Raw genomic sequence first — 16,760 nt, forward strand, 5'->3', positions numbered from 1 at the left:
CGGGAGGCTTTTGTTGACTGATCTCTGTATCATTGACTGGCTGTCCATTTCAGTAAACGCCTTCCCCAGTATTATAATAGCACTTTATAGCCATTACAGCTGAATAACCTCCTTCCCTGATGATATGATTTATTTGCACTCTTAGCACTTTGGCCTAGATTCTTTGAACTTTATCCATGATTTTAACATTTTATCTTGTATGTGGTTTTTATGACTTGTTTTTATGGTTTGATTATTGGTTTCATTGGTTTCTTGTCTTGTTTTTATTGTTCTATTCGGGCTTGGCCCCATGTAAGCCGCCCCGAGTCCCTTCGGGGAGATGGGGCGGGGTATAAGAATAAAATTATTATTATTATTATTATTATTATTATTATTATTATTATTATTATTATTATAATATACTGTACCACAAAAGTTCATCCTAAAGCTATTTCTCATTAGTCGGATTGTCTAAATTTAAACACTCTTCTCCCTACATCATTAGCTCTGAATGAGCATGCAAACTGGGGGTGGTGGAAGCTGTTGTACTGCTACAATGCCTCCCTGAATCATGGCATATTCTCAAAACACAACATCACAAGATACAAGAGATAATGTTTGGGCAGTCATGGAAGAGGTGAGAGAGATCCTGTCTGCCTCAGGGTCCTTCCACACAGCCATATAACTCATAAAATCAAGGCAGAAAATCCCACATTAACTACTTTGAACTAGGTTACCTAAGTTCACACTGCCATATATTCCAGTTCAAAGCAGAAAATGTGGGATTTTATTCCGCTGTGTGGAAGGGGCCTCACTGTCCCTAGGCAAGACTAGTTATGGGCTAAACAAGGAAGTCCAAACATCCAAGTTCCAATGAGCTTCAAAAGATGCAGAATACTATCTGCATTATGAGTAGAATAGGACACACTATGTCATAAAAACCATACTTCAGTCCCTTTTCTCGTGTTAAATTAAGAATTTGGAATAATATAAATTTGAAAACTGGGATGGAATTTGTTACGTGCAAGGTTTAGGCTAATGAGACAATTCATACTCTGAATTACTAGCCTGAGAAAAAGTCACAGTCAGAACCACTCACAGAACTAAGGATGAGATTTGATTCACAATGGCAGCATTACGTAATACATGCTAGCATCTAGATTTGGCCCTGCAGCTCTTAAGTGCCTCAAAGCCTCCTCCAATTGTTATAAATGCTCACCAAGGCCATTAAGGAGGAGAAGAATCCACCAGCAATAATTATTATAGAATCATAGAACTGGAAGAAGCCACAAAGGTAAACACATGTCAGCTGATACTTATATCATTTTGATCTTTAAGAATGAATAATAATGAATTAGATAGGTATCATGGCTTTGGATCATCCCTGATATGGATTTTAAACTTCAAAATATATAACAAAACCTCTTTATTTTGTGCACATTGGACTTCATATTTATTTAGCAATGCTTGGGAATGTCTGCTAACCATTGACACTCTAATTCCCCTCATATCTTTTACATCCTTTGAGGGAACATTGTCACTCAATTTTGTTTTACAGTTATTTTTGAATTTTGAAAACTTTCATCTACATTTTAATTATTTGCCCACATCTTGAAAATTAATGTTTCATCAATGGAAATGAATTATCTCTGCCCTTTCAGTGAAGGAAAGACATATGCTGGATGGACATATGCTCATCTTCTATTATTCCATAGAGGGAAAGCCTCATAACTATTTTAACATTTGACTGTATGACATGCAGACATCACATTTTCTAGAATACATATTTAAATATCTTCAGAAGTGTATGGATGGATGGGTCGTGTATGGATGGATGGGTCTTGTTAACATGCTTTTGGGTTATTGTCTGCCTATTCTGTTTAATTAGTTTCCACTTTTTATATTTTCTTTTTCTCATTTTCAAATATTATTTTTGCATAATATGAAATGAATGAGGGGAAGTGGCTATGATCCTACGCTCATCTATGCAGACATAGGGATCATTGAAGTCAATAAGACATACTTCTGATGAGATGTATGCATTCGCAGTGCTATGAGTAACAAAATTAACAATATCCCAGCAAGAACAATCAGTTCCGGTGACATTATTGACTTGTTTGCAGTAAAAATAGCAAAGCCATGCATCACTAGTTCGAACAATGGAATGCTGAGTATTTAAAGTCTGCATTACTTTTGTTATTATTATCAGCCTCTGACAGTGCTCTCTTTGTTTGTTTTAAGAAGTGTTCTCAATTATTAATGCCATTGCACTAGTCTGTAGCAACTTAGTATATTCATAGTCTGACCAAAAAAAAACCTTTACAAGAAAGGTTCTTGCTCAAATACAAGTAATCTACAGGTAACATCTTATTCAAGCACCAAATCTGCAAATTTATTTTGCATTCTACTTCTGCCCAATTTTATATTGCCTTATTTGAAAATTCAAAGACCAAAATGCCTGGCATAAATTATTAGTTTCTTGGCAGAACTTATCTGGTTTCTTGAAGCAAGAGCTGGCTGCAACAGAGCCTCTGTTGTTTGCCACAAGTCAGGTTTACTTTGGTTCCCATTTTATTTCAGGAAAAACCCCCACAAACATATGTTTCACAGTTTGATGGCTTTCACAATTCCTGTCCTAATAACTTTTATATATTTGATGTTATTATTAAGTCTACAATAAATCCTAAAATAATTACCTCTGCCAAGATCACCTGGATTATTACACAGCACAACATGATAACTATATCTTGTTCTGAAAATGAGGGAAATATATTAAAAATAAGTTAGTGTTATACTAGTCTGGACACAGATCTTTCAAATTTAGTTATAGCTTTCTTTTCGTATTTGCAGTGTCAAGGTTCAGAAAGGAAGAACTACCATTGCTTTCTATGCAAGAGAAACTATTTTTCCCAGTTGATGACAGATACTCAATGCTTTTAGCTTTTTGCTTTTTCATGGATAGTGTCATATAATATTCAAAAAAGTGATTTCACATTCTCCTTCACCAGTTCCTTTCCTTCATCAATAGATATTGTTGGTTTCCATATTACAATCCCATATATTTTATAGGATATGTCATGCTCATGTCAGAATAATTTTTTTCTGGCATTTTTTTTTCAAAAGGCTTTTTGAAAAATATACGTAGAAGTTTGAAAAAAGGTCTCTTGCAATCAGTGATGCCAGTGGAAAAAGGGGTAAATGGTCTAGCCCGGAACCCATCTACACTGCAATTATAATGCAGATTGAATTGCATTACATGGTCAGTGTAGACCAGGCACGGGCAAACCTGGGCCCTCCAGGTGTTTTGGACTGATAGGCTGTTAGGAATTGTGGGAGTTGCAGTCCAAAACATCTGAGGACCCAAGTTTGCCCATGCCTGGTATAGACTCATATAATGCAGTTTGACTGCATTGAATTGGATTACATGACCATCATGCAATGTAGATGGGGCCCCAGACATTACTAAAGCTATATGTGACCCTTTCTTCAGAGTTTGGAAATTGTTTCCTCTGACTACAACACCACAAATCCCCAGGTCAACACGCAGCCCTTTCAAATAACATAATGGAACAACATCTATGGCAATTAACATCAGAGATCATTTTAATATGGAAGAGAACATGGCTCCAGGTTTCCCCCCTATATAAATTAGCAAAACCACTGAGAGTTTTCTCTATAACAAATCAAAAGGAGCCACTCAAGTGATGTACTTAGGTCCTGTCACCATTTCTAATATGCCTTTTAAGGTACTGATAGTCCCTGACAAATATGGTTTAAGATAATACCACTCAGGAAAATAACAACACTCTGTGGTTTGGGGAATGGATGGGTGTCTTACATTTTTGAAAGCTGTATGCAGAAAAGAAAAGAGGATAACTGCTCGTATTACATTTCCATGCAGCATAGATATGATTGTCAGTGAAGGAGACTCTGCTTCTTCAGACATATGAAACCTCATGCAATCAAGTCTTCTTGACTGATATAAAAGCCTTTTGAGGTGTTGTGTGGTTTATGGGTTATATGGCCATGTTATAGCAGCATTTTTGTCTGCTGTTTCACCTGCATCTGTGGCTGGCATCTTCAGAGGATCTGATGGTAGTCAAACAAGTGGAGTATATATATCAGGGTGGGGAAAAAGAACCATTGTCTGTTAAACAAATGTATAGGGTGCAATTATCAAGCTAGATTTTTATGTGTTGAGTGGGATACACCTATTAGCATGTGAGTAATCCTGAAGATAGCATAGTCAATTGGTGAGGGCATCTGCATAGAAGTAGCCTGGCCTTTGTTCCCTCTGAATGTTTTGCTGCCTAGATACATTCTTTGTCTGGGTGCTGTTCACAAGCCCTTGATCGCTTACTGCCTGGAGACCTCCTGTGTCTGGGTGGTGTTCATTAGTCACTGTCTTGATTCTACTGTTTTCAATACTGGTAGCCAAATTTTGTTCATGTTCATGGTTTCTTCCTTTCTGTAGAAATTGTCCATGTGATTTCAATGGCTTCTCTGTGTAGTCTGATATAGTGGTTGTCACAGTGATCCAGAATTTCTGTGTTCTCAAATAATATTCTGAGCCCAGCTTGGTTTATCATGTGTTCTGCTATTGTTGATTTTTCTGGCTGGAGTAGTCTGCAGTGTCTTTTGTGTTCTTTGATTCATGACTGGGTACTGCGTTTGGTGGTCCCAATGTAGACTTGTCCATAGTTACATGATATGTGGTAGACTCCTGCAGTGATTAGAGGCTCCCTCTTATCCTTTGCTGAACGTATATTTTGTTGAATTTTCTTAGTAGGTCTGTAGATTGTTTGAAGAATATGTTTCTTCATCAGTTTTCCTATATGATCAGTTATTCCCATGGTAAGAACACCTTCTAGGTGGTTCTTTATCTTATTCCTGTGGGTTGCTCTTGGTCTTATGAAGTCTGTAGTAGAATAACCATTACCCTATATAGCACAGTTAAGGTGATTCAGTTCATTTTGAAGGAGGAAGGGTTCACAGATTCTGTTTGCACACTCTACCTATTCTTTAATTGCGCTCCTTTTCTGTCCTGGATGATTATTGAAGTTTTTCTGCAGATATCTATCAGTGTGCATACTTTTTCTGTATTCTGTGTGTCCCAATTATTAGTTTGGTTTGTGGATGACTAAGACATCTAGAAATTGTAATTTAATTTTCCTTCCTTTTCCATTTCCATAGTGAATTGGATGTTTGGGTGGATATTGTTGATATGGTCCCGAAACTTATTTAGTTCTTCTTCTCCATTGCTCCAAATGGTGAACGTATCATCCACATAATGGAACCATATAGTGGGCTTTTTGGTGCTGTTTTTAGGGCTTGTTTCTCAAAGTGTTCCTTATAAAAGTTTGCTATTATTGGGCAAAGAGAGCTCCCCATGGTTACCTCATCTTTCTGATCATAGAAATCATTATCCCACTGGAAGTAGCTTGTAGTGAGGCAATGGAAGACATTCCACAGGTATATATACGCCACTTGCTTTACTACCATCAGATCCTATGAAGATGCCTGCCACAGATGCAGATGAAAAGTCAGGAGAAAATGCTGCTAGAACATGACCATACAGTCCAGAAACCACACATGAGTGAAGAGTGTCTTGATTGTCTTCTGTTTCTGATTATAGCTGTTAGCTTACAAGAACAGCTCCAAGTACCTTCTGATTCAGGCACATTCCGATGTGTATAATAACTATTACTTGATTCCTCAGTATTCAAGCATAGTCTTTTCATTCAATTCAAGTTTAAATTAAGCATAGACGGGAGAATTGTTTCTGTTGCCCCATATTCATGTTCAGAAAAAATGGCTGTGCAGCACATCAAAGAATAATCGAGCATGTTTTAATAGGGATTTAGTCTTATTGGATTTTCTTATGAATACAATACTTGATATAGTGGTTTAAACATTGGACCATGACTAGATACCACTCAGAAATCCCCCCTCACCAATGAAATCCACTAATTGACCTTGGGTAATTCTCTTTTAGCCTCAGAGTAGAGAAAGGCAAATCCAACTCCTTGCCAAGAAAACCCTATAATATGATGGGTTTAGAGTCGACATGTTGAAATCAACATGAAGGTACAGAACAGCAACAAATACATGACTCATAGTTCAGTAAATGAACACCTCAAAAGCTTTGCTTCAAATGTGATAAGATTATTCTGTCTGCAGATTTTGGTACCGGATTGTAGTATGATTATCAACCTCTCCATCTACAAGTAAATATGACTTCATCTGTACATATTTATTTATTTATTTATTTATTACAATATTTATATCCCGCCCTTCCCACCCAACAGGGGACTCAGGGTGGCTTACAATAAAACAGACATATAAAAACAGTACAATACACTATAAATCAGATAAAAAATTAACTTACATATAACATTCATAAAATGCATTTATAAAATATAGATAGGCGTGTACAAGTTTAAAAGACTGGTTCTGTCAATTGAGTTCCAGTATACATAATAGTAATTAATGCTGCTGATTCTTATTCGAAAGCCTGGCCCCACAACCAAGTTTTTACCTTCCTACGGAAGGATAGGAGGGAGGGAGCCTGCCTGACTTCAATGGGGAGGGCATTCCATAGGCGGGGAGCCACTACTGAAAAGGCCCTGTCTCTCGTCCCCGCCAGCCGCACCTGTGAGGCTGACGGGACCGCGAGCAGGGCCTCATCCGACGATCTTAAGCTTCGAGGTGGGTCATAGCGGGAGACATGTTCAGACAGATAAGCTGGGCCGGAACCGTTTAGAGCTTTATAGGCTAAAGCCAGCACCTTGAATTGTGCTCGGTAGCTAATCGGCAGCCAGTGGAGCTGACGTAACAGAGGAGTGGTACGCTCCCTGTACGCCGCTCCAGTTATTAACCTGGCAGCCTCCCGTTGGACTAACTGAAGCTTCCGAACAGTCTTCAAAGGCAGCCCCACGTAGAGTGCATTGCAGTAGTCTAAACGGGATGTAACAAGGGCGTGGACCACCGTGGCCAAGTCTGGCTTCCCAAGGTACGGTCGCAGCTGGCGCACAAGTTTTAATTGTGCGAAGGCTCCCCTAGCCACCGCTGAGACCTGGGGCTCCAGGCTCAACGATGAGTCTAGGATCACCCCCAGACTGCGCACCTGCGCCTTCAGGGGGAGTGTGACCCCATCCAGCACAGGCTGTAACCCTATTCCCTGTTCAGCCTTCCGACTGACCAGGAGGACCTCTGTCTTGTCTGGATTCAATTTCAATTTGTTGGCCCTCATCCAGTCCGACACAGCGGCCAAGCACCGGTTCAGGACCTGAACAGCCTCCTTAGTGACAGGTGGGAAGGAGTGACAGAGCTGGACATCATCTGCGTACAGATGACACCGGACCCCGAAACTCCTGATGATCTCTCCCAGCGGCTTCATGTAGATGTTAAACAACATGGGAGACAATACAGAACCCTGCGGGACCCCACAAGTCAACGGTTGTGGGGCCGAGCAGGCGTCCCCCAATGACACCATCTGGGACCGACCCTCCAGGAATGAGTGAAGCCACTGCAGGACAGTACCTCCAAGTCCCATTCCTGCGAGGCGTCCCAGAAGGATACCGTGATCGATGGTATCGAAGGCCGCTGAGAGGTCCAGCAGAACCAGCAGGGACACACTCCCCCTGTCCAGTTCCCGGCGAAGATCATCGACTAAGGCGACCAAGGCTGTCTCGGTACCATGCCCCGGCCTGAAGCCAGACTGTGCCGGATCCAGAAAATCAGTGTCCACCAAGAATCCCTGGAGCTGCGAGGCAACCACATGTTCCAAGACCTTGCCCAAATAGGGGAGATTGGAAATAGGCCGAAAGTTTCCGAATTGAGTGGGATCCAATGATGGCTTTTTCAACAGCGGCTTGATCACAGCCATTAGAATAGAACCTTCCTTAAAACTCACCAGGCTGACATTCCAGATCTTTACGTAAATAAACAATCATATATCAGCCAAAAACTAGTAATATTTTAGGAAATACCAAAATTCAACACTCACATTTAGATACCCTACCAGCTCATTCTAATCTTCTAGAGTAGATAGTTTTTTCTAGAAGATTAGAATGAGCTGGTAGAGTTTAGAACTACTTTTGCTCTGTGACATCACAGAAGTAATATGAGACTCTTCCTTTAATACCAATGGAATGTGAGATCATAGAATCAATGGCAGAAGAACAGAGACATTTTCTAGAAAGGCATTTCTTGCCATGAGCTGGTCATTAAAATAGAATTACATTTATTCTTGACTGGTTTCTAAATTGCTTTAACTTTGTAAAATTGGACCTAAATGAGAAGTCATGTTTTGCTAATTGAATCCATTGTTCTATTGTGTGAAGATAGGCTGTATCTAAAGGTTAGATTCTAAGCACATGGTTCAGATACTTTATTTTGGTATACCACAGCAGAGACAAAAAGAGGCTGGATTGGTCCTGATGCTAGATCAGCAAGGGATTTGCAGTAGAACAGCAGGGATTTCTGTTTCTCAAATATTTAACAATAGTAGCAAAATTATTCATCCCTTATTATACTGCTGGAATGGAGAAATGCTGTGGTAACTAGGAGTAGCATGTATACTCATGTATAAGTCGACTCCATCCCAAAAAGCAGGTTTGGGATCCAAAGTTGTAAATTATGATGCTAGGGTCATTTCATGAAGAGGGAAAACATCGATGCAGCATAAGGAGACAAGCCACCTCTGATTGCCACTGCCATTTCTGTGTTCAGATATTCAAAAGGGGCAGAAGTGGCACAATAACATAGAGAAGAGGGGATTGGTGCTTCTTTTAGGTTCTCCCGGGACAGACTAAAGTCTTGCCTTTCACCATTCTATGCAGAGATGTGGATTCGTCCTTTTCAATAAATTATAGTAGTCACATTGACCTGTGGATAAGTTGTTTCAGGTTTTATGACTAAAACATCCAGACTTGCATTAAAAAATTAAGTTTTCTTCTATTGTGGCATTCTACCTATTTAGTTTGTTGGAAAGTCTTCTAAAGTGCTATTAAAGATGACTCACTCCCTGAATTCTGGATTTGTTTAAAATAAATATCTGGGTTTAAAACATGAAAATAAAAGAAAGATGTAGGTGTTTCTTTTCACAGCTACCATAACTGTGATTAGGTGATTTCAGAAGGTAAATGGAATTAATGCCTATCCTTGAGCTCACTTCATTATTTTATCTCAACCAGAGAATTAACTCTCCAAACTCTTCTTCAAATGAGACTCAAGTGTTTTGAATCTGGTGTGGACGAAACAGACATGTTAAAGATCAGTACAATATGATTTATTTTATGGGCAACTGAGTAAAGATAGTGAGATTCATTAACTCACTCAGGAGATCTTGGAGGGCCATATTCCCTGTCACATCTGGTCCCACAAAAAAACCTAAGAATATTAGAAGTAGAAGCTTTGTGGTTGGTATTTTGTTAAAGATACAACAATATTATCTGCATACAAGAAGGATGGTCGACAAATTGTAAGAGAATTCCACTTTACTCTGAAGTGGCAGCAACTCCTAAGATTTCACCAAGAAATTGTCTTTTGTACTCCAATGTTGATATTCTTTTAACTGAAAGCAGGGATTGGGCTGTTTCATTAATGCAAAACCTATGAGCTGAACTGGATCATTATTAAATTCGATGCCAGTGTTACTGTCAGTGAACCAATACCATATGTAAAGCCACTATTATTTCCCACCCATACTTGAAAGTTTCAAGGGAAAGCTAAATAGTATGATATAGTGTTTTCAAATGAATCCAACAAAGGTGGCCAAGAGCTTTGTAAATTATAGCAATCATTTTATAACTCATTCATTTGCTGGTTATAATTCATTACAATAAATTGTTACACATTGAATACTGTTCTTCAATATCCTAAAGGAGAAAATATTTCAACCATGTGTAGCTTCCTCTTATTTCTTTAGGATCTCGACAAAGCAAATAAGCAAAAATATTAATCAGGCACACAGTTCTCTTTAATGATTGTATTGATGAAAAGCAGAGCAGATGGAGTGACCTTCCCAATTTTATAGTGTGTGCCAGTTACAGAGCAGGGATTAGAAAAACTGACTGATTAAAATTTTGCTCACTAGAATAAAACACTTAAAATGAATCATCTCAGTTTCCAGAGTGTCCCCAGGTTTTTGCAGGCATAATAAATTACAATCGCATAACAGCAAACAATTATTTTTAAAATGAGAACTTCAAACATTACTCTGCATTTGAAAATACCATGGCTTGCATCCACAGATAAAATTACTTCCATTAGCAACATTTTGAGGGGGCAGTCTCTCTTCTTTCAATGCAGATCCCAATATTCCCCACAGTCCTTTACAGGAGGGCCAGGCACATACTGGGTGGGGTGGGTCAGGGAGGAGCAGGAAAGGGCAGGGCAGGGCCTGTGTCATCCTCAGGTTGTTTTCCCGGCATAAGGATGGGACTGTTCATCTCATGCTGGGAGAAAGGCAAGACACACAGAGACTGCCCCGATCCTCCCACCCGATTCTTCTCCCCCAATCCTCAGGTCATCCTCTTGGTATTATGTGTGATGACCCATGGGCCTTGTAGTCCTGCTCAGGACATTGTAATCCCTGATGAAGATGAAAACTTGGGTTTTTTACCTTCCCAGTCTGAACTGGATTCCTCTCAGCCAGATCTTTCCCAGGCAGATCTGGGAACCTTGCACCTGCAAGAAAGTTGTCTCCCAGAAGTATGTCAAACAAGCCCAGAGCCTACTTCTCCCGTGTTCTTGCGCCGGGAGTTTTGTAAACAACAGAGAAGTTTGGAATCAGCTTCGCGCAGGAGTGCGAGGATTGCAGCTAAGAATGTGGCCAATTAAGACTGCTTCTCGTGAGAATCTTTGGGGAGTCTCACATCTGGTCTCAGAGTTTAGCTTTCGGTTCTGATTCCCAGAGAACTGCTTCGGCGGGAAAGTTAGACTCTATTTAGGTGTTTTACCCGCGTAGTAACTTCGCGGAGTCAATTCGTCAGCCTACGGAGCGAGTTGTGTCTGGACAGCGCGCTCCGATTCAAGCCTCGCTCCTGCTCAAGCCTTGCCTTGCTATCCAGCCTTCGCCTTGCTTCCCAGCCTTTGTTTATCTACGGACTTTGCCTTGTTTCCCAGGATCAATCCTTGCCTTGTACCACGGATTTTATCAAGTTATTCCACGGACCTTGTTCTTGTTCTTAGTTACCTTGTTCCACGTTCAAGCCTTGTTTCAAGTATCAAGTTATTTCCTAGCCTCGCTCAAGTTTCATGGACTAAAGGACCTTGTCATCTCCCCTCACTTTGCTTGGCAAAGTGAGTGTTTCGGTTATTGGATTACAACTTTGGACCTTAATATTTCCTATTGGACATTGCTTTTTTGGACTAATTCTGACCTTTCCTGAAAGGTCTAATTCTGGACTATTTTCTACACTTGTTTTTATTAACTTTATATATTCCTTCAATAAAGATATTAGATAGATTCTGGCCTCTGTGTATGGTTATTGGTGCTCTGCAGCCTGGGTCGTGACAGTTTGACTCCGCCACCCTAAGCACCAATTAACCTCGGCCAGAATGTCTACCGGAACCGTGCCCGGTGGGCAGCCACTGAGCTACACCATCAGCAAGGACGAAGTGGATCGCATCCGCGACAGACTCAACGCCCAGGATGGAGAAATAAAGGGCTTGCGGGAGCGCGGAATCCGCCTCCCGGCCATGGCGTTGCCTACCAAGTTTACTGGAGAAGCTTCTAAGGTTCATGTTTTCCGTCGCCAATGTCAAGCTTATCTAGAGGCCCGTGATGCCGAGTTTCCCCAAGAAGACATCAAAGTGGCGTGGGTTTACAGTCTTCTAGACGGGCCAGCGGCCAGCTGGGCGACGGCACTGTTCGACCAAGCCTCTCCACACCTAAGATCAGCGCAACACTTCTTGGACCACCTCAAGGAGACTTGGGGAATCGAGGACAATTTGGAGGCAGCCGGTCACAAACTCCGTCGCCTTTTCCAAGGAGACAGACCTATGTCTCAGTATATAGCCGAGTTCCGAGTGCTGGCCCACAACACCGGCTGGAACGATGTAGCCCTCAGAGGACAATTCCGGGAGGGTCTCAACATTGAAATGCTGGAAGAAATCTCCAAGGTGGATCCTCCCCAGACCCTCGAGGCACTCATTGATCAATGTTTACGGGCTGAAGTCATGATTGCCAACAGGAAACAGTGGGTTCGAGGCCAGGGCAGTAGAGCCGGGGCAAAACCCCCCGCTCCCGCCAGCGTTCAGCCACGTCCAGTGTGGAGACCCCCACCGCCAACCCCATACCCCAGAGGAGGCGAGGAGGTGCCGATGCAGTTGGGCAATGTGCGTCCCAGACTAGATGCCGCCGAGAAGGCCCGTCGTCAACGCTTAAACCTCTGTTGGTACTGCGGGAACGGGGGCCACTTCGCCAGAGAGTGCCCAGCCAAAGGGAAGCCTGCCGCCCGTCTTGCGGCGGCGACCTCCACGGAGACGAAGGCATCTGAGCCGACTGGCACACAGCCGGCGGGGGAAGCCAACGACCGGGTGTAGAGAGGCTCGCCAACCCGGTCAAAAAATCCATTCAAGAGCCGCCAACCGGGGTCCTGTTCCTTCTCGTGGTCACATTATGGTCAGCAAAAAGGGGACCCGTCATGATCCACGCCATGATAGACTCTGGAGCTACCAACAATTTCATCGATAGAGAGTATGCCGACTCTCTGGGATTACAATATCATGATTTCAAGAATGCCCGTGTGGTGCAAGCCATAGACGGCCGCCCCCTCAAGACGGGCCCCGTAAGTCAGTGGTCGGAACCCACCAGGATGTGGATAAGGGAACATATGGAAGAGATTTCCTTCTTTGTTACCGAGGTCCCCCATTTCCCTGTGATTTTGGGAATTCCATGGCTGACTCTCCACGACCCTAACATCTCCTGGTCCAACAGAGAACTGCAGTTTGCTTCACCGTACTGCCAAAACCATTGCCTCGTAGCCAAGGTATGCCATGCCACAGACACCGAGCCCATCATCACCTTGCCAAAGAAGTACTCCGAGTATTGGGATGTATTCAATGAGAAAGAAGCCGAAAAATTACCCCCACATAGACCTTATGACTGTGCCATTGACTTGGTGGAGGGGGCCCCGATCCCGCGAGGGCATCTCTACTCCCTGACTGAACCAGAGCAAGAAGCTCTCAGGGAATTCCTAGAGACAAACCTTCGCAAGGGATTCATCAGACCCTCTCAATCCCCAGCCGCCTCCCCAGTGATGTTTGTGAAGAAGAAGTCAGGGGAACTACGCTTGGTGGTGGACTACAGAGCATTGAACAATATCACCAAGCGGAACAGCTATCCCCTGCCCTTAATCTCGGATCTACTGGATCGGCTTCGAGGAGCCAAGGTTTACACCAAGCTGGATCTTCGGGGGGCTTACAACTTAGTTCGCATCAGGGAAGGGGACGAGTGGAAGACCGCCTTCCAGACCAAATTCGGATTATTTGAGTCCCGAGTTATGAATTTCGGTTTATGCGGAGCCCCCGCAACGTTCCAGCATTTTGTCAATGACATTTTTCAGGACTATCTAGACAGGTTCTTGATAATCTACCTGGACGATTTTTTGGTGTTTTCTAGATCACAATCAGAACATGAGAACCACGTCAAAATGGTGTTACAACGATTGCGGGATCATGGACTTTATGCCAAGCTGGAAAAATGCGCCTTTGATCTACAAGAGGTAGATTTCCTTGGTTACCGCATCTCGCCTCTAGGGCTTTCCATGGATCCAGCCAAGGTTTCAGCAGTATTGGAATGGCGGGCGCCAACTAACAAGAAAGAGGTGCAGCGTTTCTTGGGGTTCGCGAACTATTACCGCAAGTTCATTCCAGATTTTGCCCGCTGGTCCGACCCCATCACTAGCTGCATCCGTGGAAAGCAGCCTTTCCGCTGGACTGATCAAGCAGAGAAAGGGTTCCAGCAACTAAAGAAACTATTCACCTCCCAGCCAATTCTACAGCACCCAAATCCTGGAACCCCTTTTGTGGTGCAAGCGGACGCCTCTGATGTGGCAATTGGGGCTGTACTCTTACAACCGGTGGGAGATCACCTCCATCCCTGTGCCTTTTATTCTCGTCAACTAACCACACCAGAGAGGAATTACACCATTTGGGAAAAAGAACTACTGGCCATAAAGGCAGCCTTTGAAACTTGGAGACATTGGCTAGAAGGGGCCAAATTTCCCATTGAAGTCCACACTGATCATCGTAATCTAGAACATCTAAGAACTGCCCGCAAACTAAATCAGAGGCAGCAACGTTGGGCTTTATTCTTTGAACGTTTCAACTTCCAGATCCATTATGTGACCCCAGCCCAAACCAAGCAAGCAGACGCCCTGTCACGTAAACCGGAATACGCTGCAGGACGCAAGGAGACCTTTGAATCCCAACTGCTACAACCCGAGAACTTTGCCACGCTCACGGTGGGGAACACCAAATCCATTCCCATTGGTTCAACTTCCCCTACTCCAGGACCCATCTGTGCTCAAGAAATCAGGGCTAGTCAGCAAGCAGATGCCTGGGCGCAGGACCAACTTCGCCAAGGTCTGCATTTTCCCTTTTCGCTTAAAGATGGGCTGCTCTGCTATAGAAATCATGTTTATATCCCACCCGGACCGGGCAGGGAAAAAGCGCTTCGTCTGTGTCATGACTGCAAACCAGCAGGACACTTCGGACTATTTAAAACTATGCATTTGATCCTAAGGGATTTTTGGTGGCCCAAGATCCGCAAGGATGTGGAAAAATATGTCAACACCTGCCCAGTATGCCAGCGCTCCAAGATACGAAGGGAGAAGCCCTCAGGGCTTTTACACCCCCTTCCTACCCCATCTCGCCCATGGGAAATAGTTTCCGCGGATTTCATCACTGACCTACCACCTTCCTGTGAATTCACCACGATCTTAGTGGTGGTGGACCTTTTCACCAAGTTAGCCCATTTCATTCCCTGCGAAGGCCTCCCCACGGCCAAAGAAACTGCGGATCTATTTCTTCAACATGTTTTCAGACTACATGGATTGCCCAAGAGTTTAGTCACAGACCGTGGATCTCAATTCACCTCTCGTTTTTGGAAGGCACTACAAAAACTATTGGGCATAGACTCTCGCTTATCTTCAGCTCATCATCCCCAAACAGATGGGCAAACGGAGCGCACCAATGCCACTTTGGAGCAGTATCTTCGCTGTTATGTAAACTACCAACAGGACAATTGGGCTTCTCTGCTACCACTGTCTGAGTTTGCCTACAACAATGGAGTTCAAGCTTCTACAAAAGAAACGCCGTTCTTTGCAAACTACGGCTTCCATCCACGTTTCTTCCCCCCTGTCATTGAAACTTCAGAAGTTCCCGCAGCAGAGGATTGGCTGCAGGAACTCACAGCGGTGCAACAACTTTTGCTCCAGCAACTGGACCAAGCCAAGGAGGACTATAAACGCCACGCTGACAAACATCGCCAGCCGGGCCTCGAAATCAAGGTAGGAGATCGGGTTTTCCTGTCCACTCGCTTTCTGCCCTCCCACCGCCCTTGCCGGAAGTTAGATGCCCGTTTCATTGGCCCCTATCCAGTGGTGGCGCAATTAAACCCCGTGACTTTCAAACTCCAACTTCCGCGTTCAATGCGCATTCACCCAGTGTTTCACCGTTCCCTGCTCCTTCCGGCGGATGGTGTGCGACCTGATACAGACCAACCGGCCCCCCCTCCTGTTTTGATGAATGGGGAGGAGGAGTTCGAGGTTGAGGACATTTTGGATTCTCGCTTTCACCGCCGCCGCCTACAATATCTCATTGACTGGGTGGGTTTTGGCCCTGAGGAACGCTCTTGGGAAGACGCCTCCACAGTCCATGCTCCTGATCTAACCCGTCGCTTTCATCAGACCTATCCCACCAAACCGCGACCTCGCGCCTCGGGGAGAGGGCCCCAGTTTGGGAGGGGCCTTGAGGAGGGGGATAGTGTGATGACCCATGGGCCTTGTAGTCCTGCTCAGGACATTGTAATCCCTGATGAAGATGAAAACTTGGGTTTTTTACCTTCCCAGTCTGAACTGGATTCCTCTCAGCCAGATCTTTCCCAGGCAGATCTGGGAACCTTGCACCTGCAAGAAAGTTGTCTCCCAGAAGTATGTCAAACAAGCCCAGAGCCTACTTCTCCCGTGTTCTTGCGCCGGGAGTTTTGTAAACAACAGAGAAGTTTGGAATCAGCTTCGCGCAGGAGTGCGAGGATTGCAGCTAAGAATGTGGCCAATTAAGACTGCTTCTCGTGAGAATCTTTGGGGAGTCTCACATCTGGTCTCAGAGTTTAGCTTTCGGTTCTGATTCCCAGAGAACTGCTTCGGCGGGAAAGTTAGACTCTATTTAGGTGTTTTACCCGCGTAGTAACTTCGCGGAGTCAATTCGTCAGCCTACGGAGCGAGTTGTGTCTGGACAGCGCGCTCCGATTCAAGCCTCGCTCCTGCTCAAGCCTTGCCTTGCTATCCAGCCTTCGCCTTGCTTCCCAGCCTTTATTTATCTACGGACTTTGCCTTGTTTCCCAGGATCAATCCTTGCCTTGTACCACGGATTTTATCAAGTTATTCCACGGACCTTGTTCTTGTTCTTAGTTACCTTGTTCCACGTTCAAGCCTTGTTTCAAGTATCAAGTTATTTCCTAGCCTCGCTCAAGTTTCATGGACTAAAGGACCTTGTCATCTCCCCTCACTTTGCTTGGCAAAGTGAGTGTTTCGGTTATTGGATTACAA

At 43.7% G+C, this 16,760-nt stretch overlaps 1 protein-coding gene across 14 annotated transcripts in view; it reads right to left on the bottom strand.

The window, feature by feature from the left end:
• Positions 1-16,760, bottom strand: part of iqcm (IQ motif containing M) — a 151,668-nt gene that overhangs the window by 129,506 nt on the left and 5,402 nt on the right. For 6 of the 14 annotated variants that reach the window (XM_062981058.1, XM_062981050.1, XM_062981054.1 and 3 more), the window contains one exon: positions 2,676-2,731. The exons of 7 other annotated variants lie outside the window; for them this stretch is intronic. The gene's annotated coding sequence lies outside the window, so the exon portion shown is untranslated. Of the gene's footprint in view, positions 1-2,675; positions 2,732-7,987; positions 8,040-16,760 lie in introns of those variants that run through there. One more of the 14 variants, XM_062981056.1, reaches the window with a different exon arrangement.

This window comes from Anolis carolinensis, chromosome 5 (genome assembly GCF_035594765.1).
Source record: "Anolis carolinensis isolate JA03-04 chromosome 5, rAnoCar3.1.pri, whole genome shotgun sequence".
Classification (NCBI taxonomy): Eukaryota; Metazoa; Chordata; class Lepidosauria; order Squamata; family Dactyloidae; genus Anolis; species Anolis carolinensis.